The 13,425-nt window shown below is 35.8% G+C and overlaps 1 long non-coding RNA gene across 4 annotated transcripts in view; it reads right to left on the bottom strand.

The window, feature by feature from the left end:
* The window catches only part of LOC135208870 (uncharacterized), a 231,619-nt gene extending 225,303 nt beyond the window's left edge, over positions 1-6,316 (bottom strand). For all 4 annotated transcript variants that reach the window (XR_010313234.1, XR_010313233.1, XR_010313235.1 and 1 more), the window contains exon 1: positions 6,070-6,316. This is a non-coding gene — a long non-coding RNA (uncharacterized LOC135208870). The remainder of the gene's footprint in view (positions 1-6,069) is intronic.
* Between the last annotated feature and the right edge of the window lie 7,109 nt (positions 6,317-13,425).

The raw sequence follows: 13,425 nt of genomic DNA, 5'->3' as shown, positions 1-13,425 counted from the left end.
AAGCTGAGGGTGGACTGATCTTGGTGCGGTGTCCGTCCTCGTTATATCTGTGGGTGACAGCAGGGGGTCTGCCCCATGCTTGTCTCCTATTGGCTATTATTGTTATTATTCAGAAGAAAATCGCTCATATGGAACAAGCCTGAGGGCGTCATTGACTTGAAATTCAAGCTTCCAAAGAAAATAGTTTATTTGAAAGAAATTACAGCTAACAGGCAATGCAGAAAGAAGACATCAATTTCTAGAAAAGAAGAAAAAAATATAAAATAATAAATAAATATGAAAAAACAAGTAAATGATTAATTGTTTAAGAGTATATAGTCATGCACTGCATCTTCCCTTTGGGTTACAATTGCACAATATGCTGTATATGAAAAAGAAATTTCTCATGGTGAAGTGAACCGAGGCAAAAAAAAAAAAAAAAAAAAAAAACATACCTTTTATTAGGATGATGACTAATGATTCACGAAGCACTGCGGAAAACGCGAAATAAAGAGAATTCCGCATCCTACAATAAATGGCGTGAAAAATTGTTCAGACCTGACCTGTTGACCTTAGCGATAGTGTCTCCATCAAATCTAAAGTAAAATGTGCATTAACTTAAAGCCCAGCGTTGTCTCGCCGGATCAGGTGATTATTATTGTTTTATTATTATTATTATTAAGGGTAGGTTCTCTACTTTTTTCATCTGAAAACTGTGACCATCCTACAGTGCATTCAGAGCAAACAAGAATATTAAGCTAGGCAAAAATAGTTATCTATATGTACACCTTTATATATACATACATATATATATATATATATATATATATATATATATATATAAATATATATATATATATATATATATATATATACGTATATATAAATATATATATATATAATATATATATATATATATTATATTATATTTGTATGTGTACATACATAGCATGTATCTATAGTATATGTATACATATATAGTGTATATATTTAGTATATATATCACTATCATGTGGAAGTCCATTAATTAAGCGGGAAGTGAGGGAATTTTTTTTTTTTTTTTTTTTCAGAAGTCACAGGGCCCACTATATGCGAAAATACGCATTAAAAGGGCCACTTCACTAAAGCTGCCGTCATTAATCACTGTTACATTTTTAAATATACGTCTACAACATTCATCATTTTGACGTCTTGTCAGTTTAGGGTAATCCATTACCAAGTAATGCTCAAACATCCGTCAATTATTTTTCGGTGTGACGTTGACAGTATAAGACTGACGGACGAGTAATATGAACCCACTTTAGACAATAAGTAATATGAGCCCACTTTAGACAATAGGTAATATGAACTCACATTAGACAATAAGTAATATGAACCCACTTTAGACAATATGACGTATAGTAAATTTTCTTTTTCTTATGTCATAATTCTTTAAACGTAATTTTTATCAGCTAAATGATTGGCAGCTCTTTTGAAAATAATTGTTTTTATTAACGAAGCTCATTTGCAAAATACAGCCGGTATGTTCTATAATAATATTGTTTTCTGAAAATTAATATACATATATATATAATATATATATATATATATATATATATATATATATATATATATATAAATGTATATACTATATATTGACCAACCTAGAGTTCCCCGGGAATATTCTGATTAACATGTCCATGCTAAACCAACCAAACACCACTCCACTAAACCTAAACATCCATCCCACCAAAACTAAACCATCCTCCACTACACTTAAAACACTCCTCCCACTAAACCGAAACACCTCTACAATATGCACCCACTAACCTAAACAGATCACCAACTAAACCTAATCACACACCCGCTAAACCTAAGCACATCCTCCACTAAAAATAAACATTCATCCCACTAAACCTAAACACACACTCACTAAACATAAACACCACGCCCAATAAACCTAACTGCAGTCTCCACTAAACCTAAACAAATATCCCCCGAAACATAAACACACCCGCAACAAATCTAAATAATGAGCATATCTAAACACAGACCCCACTAAACCTAAACACAACCCAACTAAACCAAAACAAACCCACTAAACCAGGACACACCCTCCTTAACCTAAGAACAAAAAATCCTCCTTAACCGAAAAAAATAAAAATCCATTGAACCTAAACCTCCCTCCTACACAACCCACTTAACCTAAATACACACACACACCTAAATCCAAACACCAAATACTCCAGGAAACCCTCCTTTAACCTAAAAAAAAAAGCCTTAACCGAAAAAAAAAAATTCCATTGAACCTAAAACCTCCCTCCAACAAAAACCCATTTAAAAACCTAAAATACACCCACACCCAAACCTAAAACCAAACACACCCCACTAAAACCTAAAGACATCCACTACCAAACCTAAACACATTCTCCACTAAACCTAAACACATCCACAACTAAACAAATATAAACAACCACTAAACCAAAATTCAACCTACTAAACCTAAACATATCCACCACTAAACCTAAACACTCCTCTCAGCAAACCTAAACACATTCCCCACTAAACATAAACACCCCTTTTACTAAACCTAAAAACCCCTCCCACCAAACCTAAACATGTCCCACTAAAGCTAAGCACACAACCCCCTAAACCAAAACAAACTTTTCACTAAACCTAAATGCAACCCCCACTGTACCTAACCTCACTCCACTAAACCTAACCAAACTTGCCCCCCTCAACCTAAACACACGCTTCACCAAACCTAAATGCAATCCAATTCAACCTAAACACACATATCCATCCCCTCTGCTAAACCTAATTTTCAATAACAAACAGATTTCCGTGGTCTTGAGTAGTACACGAAATGACAGTCTGAAAAACCCGTACTTTATTTACCACTCAAGTTACAAAGGGTTGAGGGAAGGGGCATGGGGGCCACGGGTTTGAAACCTACCTTTTTATCTATGTTGGATCAAATGAGAACACCACAAAAACTAGGAGTAATGTCCACAGCGCATCGCCACCACCTCGAACTGGGTTGTTACACTAGATATCCTTTCATTTATCTATATATATTAAATAGTCTTAATTTTCAAATGCTGAGTTTTGCTATTAAAATCATTCAAACTTACACACAACGGTAATTGAATCCACCCAACACGCCCATTTCGAAAACACTTACTATTCCGTTATACCGTTCGTCCGTTTTACTCCCTAATCTCCAGCCGCGTCCATAGTGTCGTTTCGGATTTTCGGAAAGCCTCACATCAAAAGCAGCTTATAAGCTTTGGTCGAGAACGTCCCGTAAGTTATCATGACTTTCATGGGCACAAATTTGTGGGAGTACGTATATATTGACATATTATGATAATAAGCTAATGATGATCCACGAAGGGAGGTAGCACCACCAGTGCAACTCGCACGGTGTACTGTAGGCATTGCCTAAAGTTCTTTGCAGCGTCTATTGCTGCAGACCCTTTCATACCTTTACGGATTTTCCGTTCATTTTTCTTTCTTCCATCTCACTGTCCACCCTTTCCTGACAGTTGTATCAAATGTAGAGAGAGAGAGAGAGAGAGAGAGAGAGAGAGAGAGAGAGAGAGAGAGAGAAAACACAGTTTAAATCTGCGACATCGAACGGACACAAACAACATGGAAACCGGCGGCAAACACTGCAGAACTGCTTTGTCACTATCAATTAGAACAACGCTTTACAGCAGCAGCAATACGCGCCTCGGTAGACACCGGCTTCCCCGCGTTTGTCCCTGGTTCTAATGGCAGTGCACCGTCAACATATGTTGTTCAAGGCTACATATCCTACATATAGAAATGTTACTTCCTTGGTGTTTACCCGCATGTGCCTTCCCTCGCGTTTTTGCCTACATGCCTATGTTTGCTGACTTGGAGAGAGGATGAAAGATGGTCCGATGCAGTTGTTATTCCCCGGGTGCGAAGATTCGCTTTGGAGACATCCTCAAGTCTTTATTCAACCCATTTCTCTTTCCATAAAATGATAATTATTTCGTCCGTCAACCGGAATTATTTGAGATGAGGCGATATACTACCTTTCGTAATGATTGGTGTATCATTCTGATACTTAAGATATGCTACAATGTAAGTGATCTGACAGTAATGGTACGAACTTCCAAAGTATTACTGATATTCATGTTACACTCTGATGCTGTTACCCCACGGAAATAAGTTAAAGAATATTAATCGCGTTTTACTTACGAACTGGATATTGGTACGGCAGCCGTGCCCCGATCGCGGTAGATATTGGTACGGCAGTGAATTGCGCATGCGCGAACCCTTGTTTACCGCCTCGGGCATATCAGTGACAGCAAGAAAAATGGCGACGGAACAGCATGAACCGAGGAATAATACATTAGTTTTCGCCGAAAAACAGATGTTTTCAAGCTTTAACGAGCTGAAAAAAAAGTCATAGACATCTATGAAGACTCAAACTTTCAAAAATTGTATATATGTAGGTCACGAACGATCGAATCAGCCCTGAAAGAACTCCGAAGGGGAGATTCAAAGAGGATTATATATAAATATATACACTACCATCGTACCTTTGGTCAATTTTTCGGCCCTTTATTCTGCCCGACATCGACAGTTGCATAAGGGCCGCCTTTATACTCTTTACAATATTCTTTTAATTCACTTCATTGGGTATTGCAGCTGTCGGAGAAGACAATAGAATTTACCAGCTAGTGAAATGGCAAAATTAAAGAAAATTTCAGCTCTATTCCATTAAAATTGGGATAGTTATGTTTTTGTAGCACAAAAAAACGGGACAAAATTTACAAAAGCAAAACAAAAAAGGGCGGGGCGGGGGAGCCATTTTGCTAACTAAAATAAGGGGGACAGATGTTCAAAAAGCCGAACTCTGGTCACGTAATACAGTATGATTAGCAAACTGGTAAACGTATACAGCTAACTGCCGTAACTACAGCAAGTCAAGAGCGCAATACAGCAGGAGACTGACAGAATCTGCCGTACCCCCACCACACTTATGTTATTTGTACGGCAGGAAGTCTAAAATTGACGCATGCGCAATTCACTGCCGTACCAATATCTACCGCGATCGGGATACGGCTGAGTACCAATATCCTGTGCCTTTTACTTAACCCAGACATATAGTTACAAACAAGCACAAACACTCACATACAGGCACATGCTTGGTATAACCATGTAGGCATGAAAAAACGTTTTCAAGTTATTTGCTAGTACACCTGTCGTCTAATCGTTTTGATTGTTTAATGCAATATACGTAACGTGGACGCAAAGTTCCCGTTAGACCTGTGTAACATTTTCCTTTCAATGAAATCATTAACCAAGGAGCCAAAGTCTGAGGTTTGCTAGTTATAAAACATGTTTATGTGTGATTTCATTCCAGCTGTCTTATACAGAAAAGCAATTATAAACCATTCTAACATAGGCCTAGTGGGTCCTGGTAAACACGAACAAAAATAGCTGCTATGATATACACTAAAAATGTTTATATTTTCGGTATCGCATTTGAATTATGTATTTACGGAACAGTCCCTTTAAACCCATCACGTATCAAGGTTTTTCCGGTCATTCTCGTTTGCAACGGGAGGTTTGCATGAGGCCACCACTATTAGGCCTAATAGCAGTACTACGAAGCTTTAGCAACCGCCATAAGGCCTCCCACATGAAAAAAACTAGCATACTCTGTTCAGCGAAGAAATAAACATCTCAAGTTTCGTATCTCTTCCATGAATTGGTTGCGAATGTTTAATCATGGTTGCTGAGGTGTTACAGATCCTGTCAGGACTGATGGACAACGCTTTCAGGTCCGCATACGGGCAAATTAATCCAATAATACAGCTTAATTTTATGTCATTTGTGGTAATACGGGTTTAGTATTAATCATTTACAATCCTGTGATATTATCACGTGACTGTACGGTGAAATAAGCGGCAAATGGCCGCTGTTAACAACACACCTACAACATACGTTCAGTCAATATGGCCGCCAGGTACACCTGCTCCGTTTAGCCGGCAGGTGACCTGATGCATCAGGGTAATATTTCAGGCACAATGTAAAAGGTCTGCACATAAAAAGAACACTCAGACTTACCCTTCCATTCGATCAGAGGTGCACAAATCAATCGAAAGCTCTGGCTGTTGTCTCACGCAGTCCGAAAGTGCAGCAGACAGCAGACCATGCAGCAGCATCACCACCAATCGAAAGTGAATTTCCCCTCCAAGTCCAATTTCATGCAGCCTCGTGACGTCATCAAAGAAAACGAGAGCTGCCGTGTCATCTGTAGAGAGCGTCTATCGTCACATCATTGATGTGATTCCATTAAAAACATCGGACGGCATTCTTGTATTCTTGCAGTGTTAACTAAAAAAATAAAATGCTGCTGCGGCTTCACAATATTTTAATGAACGAATCGTAAGCGGGCAATAATTATAGTTTTTCTTTGGTTTCCCTTATCCCCTCAGTTCTAGCTTCTGGGTGACTTTTCCTTATGTGAACCAGTGCTATCGAAACACTATTGTGCAGATTCCAGCGTCCTTAATTGCTTGCGGTGTGATCAGGAAATGCAGCACTGATGGCTTGTGAAGAAATAGACGTGACTGATGTTGGACCTATATCAGGTGGACGGTTAATTGCTTGGTTTGTTTTGATAACACTAGCCGTAAGCCAACAAGACGCCATTGCTACGGTGTGAAAGGGTATGAAAGGGTATAGGCCTACTTTAGTAACGTTTACGGTACATTGCGCCAGCAACACCGTACCCCAATGCATCCTTAAAACTACGAATCCAGGATGAGTCTCTCTGAGTAGGAAACTTCCACAGCATCTAGTTCTTCATATATTTACGGAGAAAGCGTAAGGACGTCGGCAGCCATTACTATAGTACTGCTAAACTGCTCGGTCTTACCCAATCTTGTGTCCCCTGGATTTCAGTTAACCCTTTTACCCTTTGGGTGTAATATCCGGCCTGTCTGCTTATTAATACAAGAAAATGTCATTTTTAATACAAGAAAGGCGACCAAGCTTCAACTTAAATAAGTGCACACGAGAGAAAGTGACTCGATATTACCCCACAGAAACACGACCATAGTGGCAGGATGTGTGACAGAACTCGAGAGTGTGAAGAAGGAACATCAGCCAACTAATGGCTAACGTATCGAGCCATTTATTGCTCCTCCTTGCAACCTGACATTCTCGAGTGTCAACGCCATACTATTCGTATGGTGCTTCGCCTGAACAATGACGCAGCGTCTCTCCACGATATGTAATTAAGAAGATACGATACTCGGACACAATGGCTGACAACGGGAAATAAAAGTATTAGTAGGAAGCGGTAGCGATGGAGGTGCTGCGTCTTCAAGGTACGCGTTCTCATTATTATTATTATTATTATTATTATTATTATTATTATTATTATTATGAATTATTATATGATAATTTAAAAGCCACGATCGTGTTAAAAATATTTATGTACAGGGTTCAAATTATTTTTATAACTATTTTGGCTTTTAATTCTCGATATTATAGCCTCGTTACAAGGGTTTCTTGGGTCATTATTTTATTATTATTATTATTATTATTATTATTATTATTATTATTATTATTATTATATTATGATACCAACAATTGTATGGATAAATTTCGTTATTTGTAAAAGATAAAGTAAAGACTTTCGAACTTGTACGTAAACCGTTTTCGAAATCTTTGATTTTAAAATAATGCCGTTTATTTATTTATTTATTTATTTATTTATTTTATTTATTTATTTATTATTATTATTATTATTATTATTATTATTATTATTATTATTATTATTATTATTATTATTATTATTACAGGTGACAAATTCACACTGACCTAAGTGTAAATCTGTATTTAAAATATTTTAAATTCGTGTTCAGTAGGTAAAATTTTATAGAAAAAAGTCAACTGCAATCTAGCTCGCCGCGGAATACGGGCTTAAATCTACCTTTTTATTATTATTATTATTATTATTATTATTATTATTATTATTATTATTATTATTATTATTATATTATTATTATTATTATTATTATTATATTAGTTGTTGTTGATGTTGTAGTAGTAGTATTTGTCTTTCTTGGAGGAGAGACAGCTATAGTGATCGACATTTTTTGCATTTGTCTAGTGCTATCATTATTATTACCTTATGATGTTTATGTATGCATATCCCTAATAATCGAAAGCTTAGTGTAATAACATTTATGTTGGCGGTAAGTATATAGCTTACTTAGGAAAAGTATTAACTTTTATTGTATAATCTGCATTTTATTAAGTATATATAGGACTCATTCCTATTTAGGACAAGCCAAAAAGGCGAGCAATTTGCTAAGCAAGCTACCACTGAATAAGATTTGCTGATGTAGGAGGATGACTTCTCAGTTGTTGAAAATGGGTTTGTTCATTATTATTATTTATTTATTTATTTATTTATTTATTTATTTATTTATTTTATTATTATTATTATTATTATTATTATTATTATTATTATTATTATTATTATTATTATTATTAATGCAAACCCATTTTTGTAGTACTAGCTGACATAACGATATAGCCTTTTGAATGAAATTGGGGAATGGCCAAAGGCTTCTGTTAATCTCTCGGAAGATTCTAGATCACCTTATTTAAGGTTAAGTAAGAGACAGCGTGACATAATTACGAAAAAATAAAGTAAGGTTTGACAACATTTATAATCAAGTATATATACTTGGGTTGTCCGTATAATAAGATTCCTAAGGAGCTGCAGTCACAAGGAACGCTGTTAAGCGGAATCCGGCGACACTGCCGTGTAGCTTGGTTCCCCCTCTCCCAGTCCCCCCACCCTGGCGAGCTGTCTGCGACGCTCAGCCTTGGCTTGGCAGCCGATAGACAAGGAACTCCCACTCGCTTCTCCCGCCGGGTGCGAATTATGCTCTGTAATTCGTATGCGCAAAAACACTGCACTGGTGGACATTCATTTCCAACTATGTGAAATCTACGTAGAAAAGCGTATGAGCGTACAACACGTGCGCAAATGGTGCAGAGAATTTAAATATGGACGTACAGATTTCCATAACGCATTTCAGAACCGGAGAGGAGTTGAAAATGAGGTCTTCAGCTACCTTCACTGAGCGGCGGTGGAAGAGTTCTATGATTCAGGTATAAAGAAGATGGTACACCGCATGCAAAAATGCATTGATCTCAACGGCGATTATGTCGAAAAATAGGAAAAAGTCTAAGCTTTCCAAAAATGTATTATTCAATGCCACTAATCATGTTTTTCATTGTGAAAAATCTTTGGGAACCTTCTTTTAAGGACAACCCTCGTAGTTTTGATTGAAACAAAAATTCCCAGGACTCTATAAGTTAGAAAGACGCTGTTATAGGTTTGGCACCATTCGTGAACTGATATATAATGTAATATTCGTGTTTATGTTCACTTCGAGTAACTAACGTATTTTGTCTTATTGATATGTGGCTTGTATTTTTTTCGTTTCCCACCATATATATATATATATATATATATATATATATATATATATATATATATATATATATATATATATATATATATATATATACACATTATATATATATATATGTATCTATGTGCGTACTCTAAATCCAGATAGGTATATATGATCCATTCTATTTGAAGACGTATTTGTTTCCGCTCAAGCGCTGTTCGGGGGGGGGGAGCGGATGGGAAGGATGTTGGAATCCCGTTTTCTGTAATTAAAATATTGACGGATAAAGAAAGCAAACAACCCGTGAAATTTTTTTTTTTAACACTATTCAGTAGTTAGCAAGGTCTCCGTATAATCCTGTAGTGTCCCTTGTTTTTCTAGGTGGCCTTGTATGAAATCAATGTAAATTCACTAAGTAATGCTACTAATATTATTTTTCATATCGGAGAAGGCCCTTTATGTTTATATTCCTTCTTAAAGACTGGCAGAAATCCTGAATGTAATGTAAGAATATGAATAATTTTCAAACATAAGATAAAATTAACACTTTTTAAGACCGTTTTGATAAATATTTGTGGTATCAGTTACTTTAGGAAAAAAAACCCCACCCCAAACTTTTCTTGGTAAGTTGCCGAGGAGAGAGAGAGAGAGAGAGAGAGAGAGAGAGAGAGAGACTAGGGATGCCTTGAATAGTGAACCTTCCTCTTCCAAGAAAAGCGAGGTGTCTTAAAGGGGCAGTATCTTAGGTTATTTAATCTAAATTAAGCAGTTTATTATGGTGTCTCTTGTACTTAGTAAGATTATGGTGTAATTAAGGCTTTGAAAATAACAAAGTAATTTGTTGCTGTATAATTTCTATCCATCAAAAACAGTATCTACCTAAAACGATGCTTATCGCATTTTGTTTTATTAAGTGTTTATTATAACACTTATAATACAGTCTTTTTTCATAGTTTGTCACAGTTCACATATACATGCATACTGTGTTATAAAAATCTTTCTCATCAATATACTGTGATAATACAGTCTTTTTCATATTTTATCATTGTTCACACATATACATGATTTCGTTTAGCCCTCCTCAATTAGCTTTTAGCTTATAGTTTTGTTCATTATAGTTTTGCTTGCAGAACAAAATTGAGGCGAACGAAATAATAGCAGACGAGCAAAACTGAACTCATTACTGACCTGCATCTTTATTTATAAAAGTAAAAGTAACAGCCAGTTACCACATCTAAAAGGAGGTCTGTTTTCCTACGACGATGACCACCGGTATTGTGACGCCAGTTAGTCCTGTTTGTGAGTGCTGAGATTTACAATGCTTGCGTTTGTACCCAGAAAAAAAAAATTAAGTCTTAGTGAATATCACTAATTTTTTTTATTTTCTTTTAAGTCTTGGTGAATATCAATACTGGATGAGCTAACACCCACCTATACACTCAGTCACGCTCACTCACTAACTCACTCATACACAAATACTCACACACGTACTCAAACACACTCATTCACTTACACACATGCACACACTCACTCGGTCACACGCATACTTAAACACACGCACTCACTCATTCACTCACACGCGCGCGCTCACTCATTCACTCACACACGCGCGCGCGCTCACTCATACACTCACACACACACGGTGGCGGGTTCGATTCTCGGCCATTCCATTGAGGAGTGAGAGATGTGTATTTCTGGTGATAGAAGTTCACTCTCGTCGTGGTTCGGAAGTCACGTAAAGCCGTTGGTCCCGTTGCTGAATAACCACTGGTTCAATGCAACGTAAGAGCACCATACAAACAAACAAACAACACACTCACACAATCGATCAAACCATTCAATAACCCACAAAGATTGTGTACTCGTGCGACATCTTAGCCTTCCCCGACAACTGTTTTTTGCGTCGTAACAAATAATTCCCAGCGCGACAAAGAACGCCAAAGCAATGACGAAAGACCACAAAAACACAAATAATGGCGCCAATCAAAACCTTCGTTATTGTCTTTATAGCGATAATAACGATGATAACATGAGTTACGGTGATAGCCTAATAAAAGTCCCGCGACTTTTCTTCAGGGTACGCTGACGGTTCCAGAGAAATGACCCCTAATTATTTGATGGAGGGGGAGGGGGGGTTAAATATCCAATTAATCACAGCACCTTGATTAAAGTTCGACATTTTCTGCCCGTTTCAAAATGAGGGTAAATGGAATAAGAAAAAAAAAATGGGACAAACTGTTTTGGAGATGAAGGGATGGATCATTGAACTTGTTTTCAGTTTCATTTGCGTCCAGATTCGGTGCTGTTGTGGTGCTCGTTTTCTCTCCCGTGTTTCCATACCAGGTTAAAAATACAATCGTTATATATTTTCTCAGTTTCCCGTTTCGTTAAAAACTGTCACCGTGTCAGTTTATGAATTATGGTTATTACCTTAAAATCTAAATTATGCAAACTGTCACCGTGTCAGTTTATGAATTATGGTTATTACCTTAAAATCTAAATCATGCAAACGTCATCATGTACCTTAACATCTTGATTCGATCAAGTGGTGTTAAAGTGCATCCGAAGTCTTTCGTGAAATAACGGCTTTTGAGGCCTAATGGAAATTCATATAATCTTATTTTTCCTCCTTAAACTTCTTTTATTTATAAAAAAAAATCTTTGAAACCAAATTGGGTCAGAGGAAGGGAAGGAGACCATTTATATTAGTTTTAGATTAAATAATGCCTGCTAAAAATATCATTTGCCTCCCAGCCCTAAGAACACCCCCCCCCCCCCCTCACCATTTCTCTCTCTCTCTCTTCTCTCTCTCTCTCTCTCTCTCTCTCTCAATATATATATGTATATATATATATATATATATATATATATATGTGTATATATATATATAACATAATGTTATATATACATATGTATATATATACATATGTATATATATATATAATATATATATATATATATATATATATACATATGTTATATATATATATATAATAATATACATATGTATTATATAATATATATATGATATATATATATATATATATATATATATATATATATATATATATATATATGTGTGTGTGTATACATATGTATATATAATGTATATATATGTATATAAATGTATATATATAGATACTATATTATATCTATATATAATATAATTATATATGTGTTAGTATATATATATATAATATATTACTATATGTAATTATATAGTTGTGTATTAACTATGTGGTGTATTAAGATATATCTATATATAATATTATATAATATATATCGTGTGTTTAGGCTGTTTGTGTGTTTGTGTGTGTGTGTGTGTATGTATAATGAGTGTGTATGCACGTATGTGTATTTAAAGTGGATGTAAATAGTCTCTCTCCATTTTTTTTTCAATATAAAATGCTTCTCCAATTCTTGACGCTCATTACGACCTTATATCATCACTCCGCTTACTTTCGATTAAGTACAGAATCAGTCTCCTTGTTCTTAAGGTTCATTCTTCATCCCTCAAAAATTGGACTTGTGTTCTTTTCGGAACCCTGAACCCCCTGTCTTAGTATAGGTTATCAATACTTATAAAAAAAATGACAGTTCGACTTCCCCCCAATTATCCAAGATGTACTTTTTATCGATATTTATAGAATTTGGGGAAAATCCGATATTTGGATTCCCATAATTTTCGTGGTCCTGATGTATTTTTTCGTTCGGGGGGTTCGATTGGAGTCCATTTTTCTTTCCAGTTAGCGAGAAAGCTTCAACCGTAACATTTGTGAATTGAAGAGTCATTTTGCTGGAGCGGCATGCTAATTTGAGTTAGAATTATCTGAATCTATAAATTCATAAATTTTCGTCTTCCGATTAAAACTTTACTTATTTTAACCTCTCCTCTATTTCCCTTCTCTTTAAAATGATTATTTCGTTGCATTTGGAGGCGTCCAGTTTGTAAAAGGTTTCTAAGAAATTTAATTATCTT

Source organism: Macrobrachium nipponense, chromosome 35 (genome assembly GCF_015104395.2).
Source record: "Macrobrachium nipponense isolate FS-2020 chromosome 35, ASM1510439v2, whole genome shotgun sequence".
Classification (NCBI taxonomy): domain Eukaryota; kingdom Metazoa; phylum Arthropoda; class Malacostraca; order Decapoda; family Palaemonidae; genus Macrobrachium; species Macrobrachium nipponense.
This window is presented reverse-complemented; position numbering and strand designations above follow the sequence as displayed.